This window comes from Macaca nemestrina, chromosome 1 (assembly GCF_043159975.1).
Source record: "Macaca nemestrina isolate mMacNem1 chromosome 1, mMacNem.hap1, whole genome shotgun sequence".
In the NCBI taxonomy this organism is placed as follows: domain Eukaryota; kingdom Metazoa; phylum Chordata; class Mammalia; order Primates; family Cercopithecidae; genus Macaca; species Macaca nemestrina.
The window spans coordinates 75202950-75215509 of NC_092125.1; the positions used below are offsets into that span (position 1 = coordinate 75202950).

Below are 12560 nucleotides of genomic sequence, written 5' to 3' on the forward strand. Positions count from 1 at the left end.
AAGCTATCTGAGATATTAAAACTAATCACGGCAGTTTTCCTTTAATGTTATCCTCAGCATAAAGAGAAATGAGCCCATTGTCATTTATTTTAAAATCATTCTTTATAAAAAATAGCTAATCTCCAGAAGCACACCTGGTTTATTGAAGTGAATACAAAGATGTAGCATATAGCCTTAATGTGCTCAGCTGGGGAAATATATTTTTTTAAATGAGCATTTGTTAGGGCTTTATTTGCAAATGCAAAACTATCCAAGGCACTCTTTGTGCATGTAGAGATTTTTCATTTCAAAAACCACATTAATATAGGAGGATTCCCATCAACCCCTAAAAGCAGCAAAGAAAATTAACCCTTGCAGGACTGTAAATGACAAAATCCCCATAAGACCAGGTCAGAGGAAGTTCAGAAACCAGGAAACCATTGACACAACCCCGAAGTGAATCCAAGAGAAACTTCTAACATAACAGTTTTCCCACAAAATCTCCAGACTCAATAATTTAAAGTGAAAGGATCTGCAGAGTTGACTCAGGTATTAAAAGTGGGAGAAAAGGGGGGACCTGCTAGAGTAAACCCATTAACTACCCTTAGGACCTCCCAAAGGAAAATAATGAGAAGTCTCGAGCTTTCTCTGATCTCCTGAGATGGCTGGTCTTTGTGAAGAGGCACGAGGTTGCCCCAGTTGCCAAGGATGGGATACGGGAAGGTTTGCACAGCAAGGCCATGTGGGATAGTATGTGTGGCTCTTGGCCATGTTAATCGGGCGTTTCCTAGATACGAGGGCAGTTGTCGTTTTTTTCCATTTGATCAGGGAATGTAATACATCTTCAAAACAATTTTCACCCAACTGGTCAGAGATGTTAAAATCCAACCCTGAAAGCCTCCCTTGGGCGCTTTCCCTCAGAGGCACACTGTCCTTTGCTGCTGTGTTTCTTTTGAAATATGTACTTTTCACAAAAAAAAAATCTTTGGAGTGTTTGCTTCTTTAGGATTTTTTATGTATTTAAAAATAAAATCAAAGTATATAGTTAGTATATATTGAGACATCTTTCCATTTGGGAGCAGAAGAAAATAATAATTCTGCTAAATGACAAGAGGAACACAACAAGAGCAAGTAGGTTGGCATTTCCAGTGCTAAATACATAAAGTCCATGGAGCTCGCTGTGACCCAAAAGAGTTAAGGCATGTCTCCAATAAAAGGAATTATGTCAGGAACCACTGAGAGTCTATGCTGCACATTCCTTTCCAAAAGAAAACCTACAATTAGTGCTAACTTTTCCTACTTATACCCCTGATGGATACTAGCATAGTACCAGGAGATATTTTTTAACTTTTAATTTTATATCCCTACAGCACCCAGCACAGTGTCTTATACAAAAGAGATGATCAAGAAATAGGTGTTGGATTGACCAAAAGAATGCACCTGCTAGCACTAGATCAAAAGACATGTTAGCCAAGTACACCTAAATTAGGTTACTCACTCCTTAGCTTAAAACCCTTTGATGGCTTTCCATTACCCACCTTCAGATAACATCCAAGCATCTTCTAATTATTTAGCTCCTACCTACATTCCTAGCTTCATCTCTCATCAAGAATTTTGCAAATATTTGGGAGCACAAAGTAATAATAAAGTTGATTTTTGAGAGGGAAATCTTAAGAATCACACGGAATGGGATAAGAATGGAGATATGGTGGCTCACGCCTGTAATCCCAACACTTCAAGAGGCCAATGTAGGAGGATCGCTTGAGTTCAGGAGTTCGAGACCAGCCTGGGCAACATAGTGAGACCCCATCTCTACAAATGATCAAAAATTAGCCAGGTGTGGTGGTATGTACCTGTAGTCTCAGTTACTCAGGAGGCTGAGGCAGGAGAATTGCTTGTGCCCAGGAATTTTAGACTGCAGTGAGCCATAATTATGCCACAGGCACTCAGCTTGAGCAACAGTGATGAGATCCTGTCTCATAAAAAAAGGGGGGAATGGAAGATATGCAACATCATTGGAGAGAGACAAAATTTTTCCTTAGTTGGGAAGATTTGTTGTAAGCTGATTGAATATACTAACATATGTAAGTGAAGGATGTGTTACTCAAAAAGGGAGGCAGCGTGATTAGCCATGGGATTCACCATGGGAGAGGGAATACTAATCAATAGACTTACATAACATCTGGTGTCAATGGTAAGCCTGTGCCTACCATGAAGTGGTTGTATCAAACTACTTATCATTTGAATAATCTAGTTACCATCTTCTAATTTAATATCCATCCACCACTCTTATGATTATGATGTGATTTCCTAAAGAAGTATCCATTTTTGAGCCATAACTCTGTATATCCTACTGATCACTAAATATCTCCACTCAGATGTCTCATAAGAACCTCAAATTTGGCATGTCCAAAAATGGGTTAATCCTCCCAACCAATTCTTTTTTCAGTGTTTTGCATCTTGTTAAATGGTACTGTCATCCATACATGAAAACCAGAAACCTGGGACTCTCACATTCAATCAATTCACCTCATCTAATTAAGCACCAAATACTGTCAATTCCACCTTCTAGATATTTTTCTAATCCATTAATTTCCCTCCATCCCCATTGTCATCACTCAAGTCCAAGTTACGAATATCTTTCTCAGGAGACTTTGTTTCTATTTTTAGTAGGGAGAATATTTTGGAAATAATAAATAGATGTATTAAATCATATTCTGTTGCACCTATCCATTTTCACAGCTGGGTCATGATGATCGTTGTTCCGATGGGGGAAGCAGATGGGAATGACCAAGAAGAAAGAAGACACTGTTCAGCTTTGAGTCTCAAAGCTGACTTGCTTGATCTCTGTAGCTAGACAGAAGCCTCAAAAGCCAGGCTTTGTACAAAGAGAGAAAAGGAATTCTAAATCCCATAGTTAAGTGCTTTGGCTTTTATACTAGATTGTAGTGTTTGACTATAGGCCAAGGGAGAGAGAATATGCAATGGAACTAGAGAAAAGAAATAGCCCACATTTCCAGACCAGGGTATCAGGGAGGAAGAAGAAGATGGACAGAGGTAGCTGTAGCAGACCAAGAAATATGTGTCGTAACTCACTTCTCTGAAGTGCTGGATCAGGTAGGCATCTAAAGAGTCTTTCTCTCCTTCCTATTTGAGTCTGTCTTTCAGTGTCCTCCATAACTAGAGCAGCCCAGAATAAAGGTGAAGGGAATCATGAGTTAGCAGAGAGTAAGTGTAAGGGTAGCTTCCCAGTTCTTTCTTTGGCTTCAAGGTAGTACAATAGTATCTAGGAGGTCCTGTGTGCTCAGTGGAGGGACAAGGGCAGTCGCTGATGGTACTGGCTAGAGAGGCCACAAAGGGCTTGGGCTGGGAGGCAGAGAGTAGAGGGTATTCTGTTGGATTCCAGATGGAACACAGAGTCAGACTTCAGTCAGCCATGACGCAATAGTATCAGAGAGAGCTCAGGTGCAATGAGGCAGCAGAGAGGACTACCAGGCCCCAATCTAGCTGAAATAGAACAGATATTGAGTTCAGCAGCTACAGAGTTCAACTGCAAATGGAGGCAGGACTGCAGGACCAGGCCAACAATGAGACAGGGCTGCATGACCAGGCCAACAATGAGAGTGCTATTCCTGCAGAGGGCAGCAGTGAGGACCCAGAAGTCACCCAAACACTCCTTTTCAGACACCAGGCCTCGTTCCACCAATGCCACAGGCACAAGAAGCTCTTGCATTCCAACTAGGTAGATAACTGTTGCCTCAGAAGTTCCCTAAAATGAGCCATTTTAAAGGAAAGGAGACTAAATGCGTCTAGAGAGACTAGGATATAATGTATTTCCCTGCTACCCACTGGAGTCAGAACTTACAAGGAAAATCAGAGTAGCCATAGAAAATGAAGACGCCAACATTTTCTTTACACGTCTGAGCATAGTGTGAGTAAATTTTCAACTCTGCAACATATCCTGGCCCCACTCTATCTGCTTTCAACTTGTAGCCACAGTGGGTTTGGACAATGCACACTGAAGTATACAGTACTGCTTCTGAAAACGCTTCCCATGTCTTCCTTTGCCCATTGCATAGTGATCAAATCCTTAATGTGGCCAACAAGCCCTTCATAATCAGGCCCTCCTTTCCTCTCCATGACCACCTCCTGCCTTGTCTAGCTCCTCTGTCACTCCAGTGCCCTGGTCATCATGGTCTCCTCAGTTTCTCGAGCTAACATTCTCTCAACACAAAATGCTATCTCCAAAGCTCCTCCCTCATTCCAAATTCTATTCATCAATCAGGTTGGAACTCAGCTATTTCTTTCTTAAACAAGCCTTTCCTGACTAGGATTTTCATCTCTGAAAAATTCTTGGTTACACAAACTAATTTTCTGAGTGTAGGAATTCTCAGAGTCTTTACTATGCTACTGTGAATCTCCAAGAAGTGGAATGAAGCCGGCACAGTCTCCTAAACCTATTTGCCTGGGGTACACTTTTCTCTGTCTCACAGAATTGGTATCTGCAGGAAATCATTTGGTAACTGCTGACTTATGAGATTCACAGAACCAAGAATCATGTCTCTTTGAAGACCAAAGCGTAACTAAAGGTAGTAAGGCTTCCTGGAAAAGAGAAGAAATACTATTCCTATCAAGGGGAGAAACTGTTTAATTTGTTTTGAGAAGGTGCTAAGGCAGTCATATAGCAGAGAAGAGAAGAAGAAAGAATAACTTGTGTGTCCATTAATACTGTCAAGAAGATCTAGCAATGAGTGTAGGAACTTGTGTAGGGCACTCATGATCTCCCCACTGAGCAAAGTCCTCCACCCAATTCCTTGGCCCATGGTTGCGGCCTGAGCTCCAAGCACCACAGACTGCATTAGAATTGGTTCCAATCCAGGGAGACCAGCCAGTGCCACTCATGAGAAGTCAACAGCAGCTTTTCTGGCAGCCAGAAGAAAGAGGCCACAAGAAAAGAAAGTGAGCCAGAATGGGGCAGAAAGTGAAGTGAAAGCAGCTGGTCTTCTCTGCTCCCATTTGGGAAGACTGGATGGAAAGGGCTTAGCTCTGAGATACAGATGGCATCATTCTGCATATGTAAAATAAGTACATCTATGAACAAGAGCAGAAATATGAGAATACTTCACAACAGAAGATTTATGGCATGATCCACATGGGGCAAACGTCACTGTAAGTCAGATGTGTTTGAATCCCATTCAAGGGATTTTAATAACTGAGATGTCAAAGAACCTTATTAGAAGGCAATCTTACCTATGTGATCCTCTAACCTGGACTTCAAGGGTCATCTACAGTGATGTGCCAAGATATTTGAGCCAGGGGGGTGAAAAAGAACTTCTGGCAACATAGCTCAATAAATGGATTATTTGGCCCAGAGAAGTTGCTGAAGTAGTAAAACGAGATGCAGTCCAACAAAAATTAGGTTACACATGAGAAAGATCTTGATAAAATATAGCCCCTCTCCAGAAAAACTACATTATTTTCTATTAGACAGGATAGACCACATAACCTGTGCAGCTTTATCATCGGAGGTCTTAGGTCATTTGGGGACAACTCAAGTTTGAACAAAAGGAGCCAGACATTCTGTACGTGAGTGAAGCCTTGCCAGGAGGCTGCTGGCGGAGAAGCCAAGCCTCTCCTCCTGTTCATAAGAAACTACACAGGGAGGCAGGTGACTGGGGATCAACTGACAAAATGGCAATCTCCAATAGCCAATACTCTCAGAATGATGTTATGATTGACAGAGCAAAATTTCCAGGGTAGAAGTAGAAAGCTCAGGCCATCCACTACCCAAACCGAGATGTGTACCTCATCTCTGTTCTCTTAGCCACTGCCTTTTCCTCAATGTTTTTGTTTACTAATGGTCACAGTAGATAGACTCTCACCAAAATAAATGAATCACAAAACTAATACTCAGGAAGTCTAGGGACAGTTATAACCAAGCTCACTGTGTTACTTGGGCTTGAATGTCAATACGGGCTATTAGAAGACCCTTCTAGGGCTCCAAACGATAAAAATAGTGCTGTTTTAGATGACTGCTCTGGTCAAGGAACATTGCTTTGGTCATTCAGGTTAGAAAGAGCCAGGTGTGGGAAGGACTCAGTGAACAGAACAGACTCCAAGGTGGAAAGAAGAATCTTTCTTAAGACATGCATATAGGCTGAAAAAGGGAAAAATGAAATCAGGAAGAAAGGTTTTGTGAAAGACTTTTTTCTTCCATATTTCACATCCAGGATCTAAGGCCTAGTACTGGCCAGAAAGCTGAAGTCAGCAGTTACATGTCCTCAGGTGGTTCTGAGACAAGAGCAGAAGGAGTGGATAATGGGGGCGGGGGCGGGGCCAGGGGGATTGTAAGACTGGGTCATTTGATAATCCTTGGCTTGAACCTAAGAGGGTTTCCCTTTAGGTATTATCCTGAAGAAAGCTCCAGGCAACCTTAGGCTGATTCTTCACTTGTCACTTCTAAAAGGTGAATCAGTTAATGCTTACAATGGCTGACTCTGTCCTGCTGTTCAGGTTCACACGCACCTTCTAATTATAAGAAACAGGCTTCTTCGGCTTCTCCAGGCAAAAGCTGAGAGTAAGCCAACATTATTTTTGCTGTTACTGCAACATCCAAATAACTTTACATCTGCTGGAGCCTCCAATTAAAAGGGCAATGATGATGAGTCAATGCACCCCACTGGCATGGGCCATCCTTTACTGACGTTTCAGAAACAATCACTGTTCCATTTTCTGTATTAAGAGGTGAGAGAGAAATGAGCCATATGGAATAGGAATTGGCCCGAGAGACAAGATACCTGGGTTATGGCCTGACCATGCTTTTAAACAGATGAATGGCCATATGCAAAACAACTTATCCCATCTGGAGTCCTATTCTGCCCTCTCAACCCCCTACTCCTTTTTTTAGAGACAGGGTCTCACTCTGTTGGCCTGGCTGGAGTGCAGTATGTACCTGACTGCAGCCTCTAACTCCTAGGCTCAAGTAATCCTCCCGCCTCAGCCTCCTGAGTAGCTGGAAACCACAGGTTCACACCACCACACCCAGATATTTATTTATTTATTTATTTATTTATTTATTTATTTATTTACTTATTTACTTATTTATTTTAGAGACAGGGTCTTTCTGTGTTCCCCAGGCTGACCTCAAAATCCTGGGCTCAAGCAATCCTCCCACTTCAGGCTGCTAAGTTGCCCAGATTACAGGCATGAGCCACTACACTTGGCCTATTTCCCATTTACAAAATATACAAAGGTTCTGTGAAAATAAGAATGTCAAGAGCATAGAAATCTCTTTGGATTAAGTACTCGATCAGAATGATTTAAAGCTGTAGAGGAAGACATACTAAGAACGCAAAATGGAATTACACCTTGGATTTTTATATTGAATTTTAAAACTATGAAGAAAGTGTCACTGCAACTTCAGTAGAAGTGCCACAGAATGAATTGAGATGATTCAAAACAGATCAACTTTAAGATTTGGTGCAGAAAATGATCTCCACATATCCAAAGGCACTTTGGGCAAGCCTGAAGCAGATGCTGGGGCAGGTTTCATAGTGACTAAACGCATCAACATCAAAAGAATCTCCATCTGTAAATCATTCCACGTGAATTATTTGTTACAGCCTGAGTAGTAACCACATATTACATTCATGTTAGAATGTTACTCTAACTCCCCATCTTTCTAAAAGGATCTAAAAGAGTCCTAGGTGTTCAGAACCACGAATTTAGTAACATCTTTGACAAAATATCCAAGAGTTGTTCAAAAGAACCAAAAGTTTCCCTTGACTTGACTGAACATTTCTAGACTTCCAAAGGGACAACTGCTAGTCAATAACCAAATAAGCGCTTTTAGAAGAGGATGGTTTCTACCTTCCTATTGGGGTGAGGGATAATGAGGACTGCAATCTGGCTAATGTTAATCATTAACAACAGCAAGGCATTCCTTAAGTGGTTTCTCAGAGGCAGTCTGGAGCAGCTGGTTAAGAAATCTTGCATCTTCCAGCCAGAGTCCATGGCCTAGTCACCCTTGATCACTAAGAGCGCTTTACATATCACAGGAGCTTTGATGAAAATAAATAGAACACCTAAAGATGGACATGGAGATCCAGAGGTACCTTGCTTTCAACTTTCTTCATTCATTTTTCCTTGGTCATATCAAAATTTCATATCTTTTGCCAGACACAATGACATGCCTGTAATCCCAGTTACTTGGGAGGTTGAGGTGGAAGGATTGCTTGAGCCTAGACGTTTGATACCAGCTGAGGCAACATAGCAAAATCTTGTCCAAAAAAAAAAAAAGAAAGAAAGAAAAGGCTGGATGGCACATGTATACATATGTAACAAACCTGCACGTTGTGCACATGTACCCTAGAACTTAAAGTATAATAATAAAAAAAAAAGAAAAAGAAAAGACTGGGCAAGGTGACTCATGCCTGTAATCCCAGAATTTTGTGAGGCTGAGGCAGGCAGATCACTTGAGGTCAGGAGTTCAAGACCAGCCTGGCCAAGATGGTGAAACCCTGTCTTTATAGAAATACAAAAATTAGTCAGGCATAGTAGTAGGTACCTGTAAGCCCAGCTACTCAGGGGTCTGAGGCAGGAGAATCGCCTGAACCTGGGAGATAGAGGTTGCAGTGAGCTGAGATTGTGCCACTGCACTCCAGCCTGGGCAACAAAGTGAGACTCTGTCCCAAAGCCAAAAAAAAAGAAAGAAAGAAAGAAAAGAAATGCATGCTGTAATGGAGTTGCAAAAACAAAATCTCAAAATCTGTAGAAAAATTATGTCATTTGTGTTTTAGTCATTAGATGTCCATAGATTATTCAAGAATAAATATTAATACAAAAAATTATATGTTTCCAAAATGAATTCTTGTGTTCCAAATAATTTGCGTGGCATGACAAATAAATTATTGGTCTTGTTCCTAAAATGTGGTAGTTGTTTTGTTTTTTACACTGATAGTGCAGAAGAAGAGTCCCTTTGTGTTCTTTTGCCAGCCACGAAAGGACCGGCTATCGTCATGGTTATTATCACCAGACATGAGGGCAACATGGGAAGAAGAGGTTGGTACATTTTTCCGGGAGTAAGAGCATTTGGAAACTCCATGGTGGGTCCCAATGGCACAAAGGCTCTTGTGTATGGTACTACTTTACAAGAAAGGTTCAGCCAATTCTCAGCAGCTGTGAAGTTGTCAGCCGTGGCGTTCTTTACAAAGCTGGGTGGCTGCTTACTGCTGACATGTTTGGTTTTGAACTCTGAAAAAAAAAAAAACCTCACTGGAATGTTGAGCTAGGCAAAGACAGCAGATGCCCACAATGAAAAAGCCCATTGTACATCAGGTGCTTAGGAAGTTTCTGGAAACTACTGACAAAACATGAGTATTTTTCTACTAAGTTTGCACTTAGCCATTTCAGTTGTTTTTCATCAAAATATCTCAACTTCGCCCTCCTGTACTTGACAGCCAGACTACAGACGATCCAATAGGCTATTGATCATACTCTTTTCTAAAGGTCATATTGGGGGGAGCATAAATGCTCAAGAAACCACACACTTCTCTAAGGAAGAGGCACATTTCATTTGCCTTCCCATTTAACCTCATATGGGCTTTTATGAATACCAGGACCCAGAAACGTCTTGGAAATGTCCACGAGAGGTTTGGTGTAGTACTTGTGATCATTTTCTGAGATTTTCTCAATTTGAGGGCCAACTCAAAAGAAAGGACAAAATATGTGTGACAATCTTCCTAGATGCTAGTCTAAGCAAAGACTACTTAACAGCATATTTCAGTATCTTCTAATGGAAAAAAACAGTCTCCCTCCGAGAAGGTTGCAACACCAGTTCCTGGGACTAGATCTTGCCACAACTGTGTCTATTTAGGTTGTAATGACCTGAACAAAGCTAAATGCATGGCTACTGTGGTTATTATACAGGTGCCTGGCAATAAAATACTATTCCTTAGCAAATAAAGAGACATAGGAGGTGAAGAAAGGTCAAAGAAAAAAACAGATGAGAAATCAATGTCAAAAGAGGTCACTTTATGAGCTTCAAAGGGAGCTACAGTCATTGATTATAATATCACTGAAACAACACAGGCCCTGTGAGATCTGAAATTACATTTCCAGTCTGAATTTATAGAACTCACTGCAGACTCTGGTTGTGATTGTAGCACATTAATGGGAGCCTACCAAGTAAGCATGATTTAGATGGGCACAGGGAGAGGTGAATTCAGTTTTTCCTGGGTTTAGATGACTAGGTGTGCGATCAAGAAAGGTTCAGAATAGGTTTCTTCTGCAATTTCAGGGACATTGCTGGTAATAGGGGCTGGAACAAACTTCAAAAACACAAATCTAATTATGTCAGTGTCTTGCTTACAAACCACCAATGGCCCTCTTTTTCATGCATGATAAGGTTTAGAATCCTTAGACGAAAGGCAAGGCCTTTCTTATGAGGTGTGGTGCTGAACCCCTATTAATCTCAGTAAAGAAAACATGAGGTTCAAGAGGTAGAAGAAGAGACTCAGAGCCAATAAACAAGATGTGGGGTTTCATTAGGGAATTCTAGAGGGAAAAGAGTCCAGTGGTGGCAGGCTGTACAGGAGATACACCTTATATACAGAAAGAGTCTGGTGGCAGTGAGCTGGACAAGATATCCACTTTCCTACAGTCCAGTGGCAGGTTGCGCAGGAAAAAAACTGCAAACACTTGCAAACAGCATGCACTTTACGTAACATTTCCTCTTAACACCCTCCCCTTAACGACCTCCACCTGGCAACCCTCATGTACTCCAAAACCAGGGCTTCAGTCCCCTGTACAGCCACGGGATATAGGCTGGGGCTCAGATGTTCCTCACAGACAAAGAACGAATCTCCAGGTTGGCCACTTCTGGATTCCCTCTTCAGATGCGTCTGTCACACAGGGTCATTCTAAGGGTATGCCTAAGTTATTGCTCTCAGGTACATTTACACTACATGAGGCCACCGGAGTCTCCTTTGAGATCATCTGAGGCTCCAACTATCCGAAAATTCTTTCAGTTTTCCAAATCCAGTGTCCTCTTCCCCACATCCAGATGTCTATACAATTCTTTTCTGGCTGCAATGCCCTCTCTATTCTAGTAAAATATTCCTTTATTCTCTCCTTGTCCCATTTCCTTGCCATAGCAGATCCTAGGCTCACCAAACCCTATCTCCTTTTCTCCTTAGGTACACAGCTACACTGCCCTTCCCAGCTTCCCTTGCTGTCAGGTAGGTCTACATGATGGAACTCTGGCCAATGGAACATGGGTGAAAATTATATTTAACATCTCTGGTCCCTAAAATCCATTCTTGAGATCCTCCGTGTTCTCTTTCTCCCAGTGATTCCAACTCTGAGGCCCTTGGGAGTGGCCTTGGGTCCCTGAATAACTACGTGGAGCAGAACAGCCTACTCACCAAACCCTGCAATCCATGTTAGACTGTGGCGTAAATAAGGAATACTTTAAGACACCAAAAGGATTAGGGTGTTTGTTTCAGCAGCTAGTCTACTTTGACCAATGCACTCAACCAGATATTATTAATTACATTTTATTTATTGTCATGTGGTTATTTTTATAGGTCACCATATATTTATTTCTGGAAGAAGTGTGAGTATAAATAGAAACTCATGTTTATTAAAGGAAAGAATTTATACTAAAACAAAAGCAAAACTATACAAGACTTTTTCCACTTCTGGGCTGACTGGCTCAGTTGTCTAGAACATGGTGCCATTGAGATTGGTTGAGGGGTCCAGAAGAAAGCCTTTGTGCGGGCCCAGGCTACATTCCTTTCTCCTGAGCTGCTGTTTCTCAGATGTACGCCACTAAACATAAAGGACACAATTTACAATACTATGAGAGTAGGGGGGATTCTGGAAAGATGCTGGCCATGATGACAGCATAGTTCTTCAATCCTTTGACTACTACACAAATAGAGCAACTAGATAACAAAACCCCAAATTCCTGTCAATATTTAAAACAAAACTAAGAGACAAAGTTTCCTCTTGAACCCCAAAATACCAGTTAATGGGGCAAACCACAAACAGTCAGAAATTCTGCATGGAATCATCATCTGGGTGGGAAGAAGAAGGAAACAATGGGTATCTATGGACCTGAGAACAAGAGAACCCAGAATAGCTAATTGTACTCACTGGAAAGTTCAGTGGGCCACTGTGAAACACAGCTCTCACTGGGAGGGGTTTTATCCCCTTTACCATCCGTGTATAAGGGGCACATGGGAAGGAGGACTGAGGGAGATGGAACAATTTACTCCTCATGAACTGTGCAGCCACCTGGCCCCGTTCCAGTGTAAGCCCCCACTAATGAGAAACTACTGAGAGTGGCTTCACATTTGAGCCATATGGAACAAGAGTCTAAAGAAAGAGAAGGTCTTGACCAAAGTGGTTGAGGAGAAAACAGCCAGGGAATCTCAGGAAGAGTCTACCATATCTTCTATATTTTTAAAATACTACACAGACATGAAAAGGAAGTTCTGTAAAGTTAGTGAGATTTCCTGAATCATACCTCATTCTAAACTGTCAGAAAAGTTAAATTCACATAAAAATGAACAATGGAA

The 12560-nt window shown here is 41.5% G+C and overlaps 1 protein-coding gene across 17 annotated transcripts in view; it reads right to left on the bottom strand.

The window, feature by feature from the left end:
* LOC105493516 (estrogen related receptor gamma) overlaps window positions 1-12560 on the bottom strand; it is a 643478-nt gene that overhangs the window by 550402 nt on the left and 80516 nt on the right. The gene's annotated exons all lie outside the window — the stretch shown is intronic.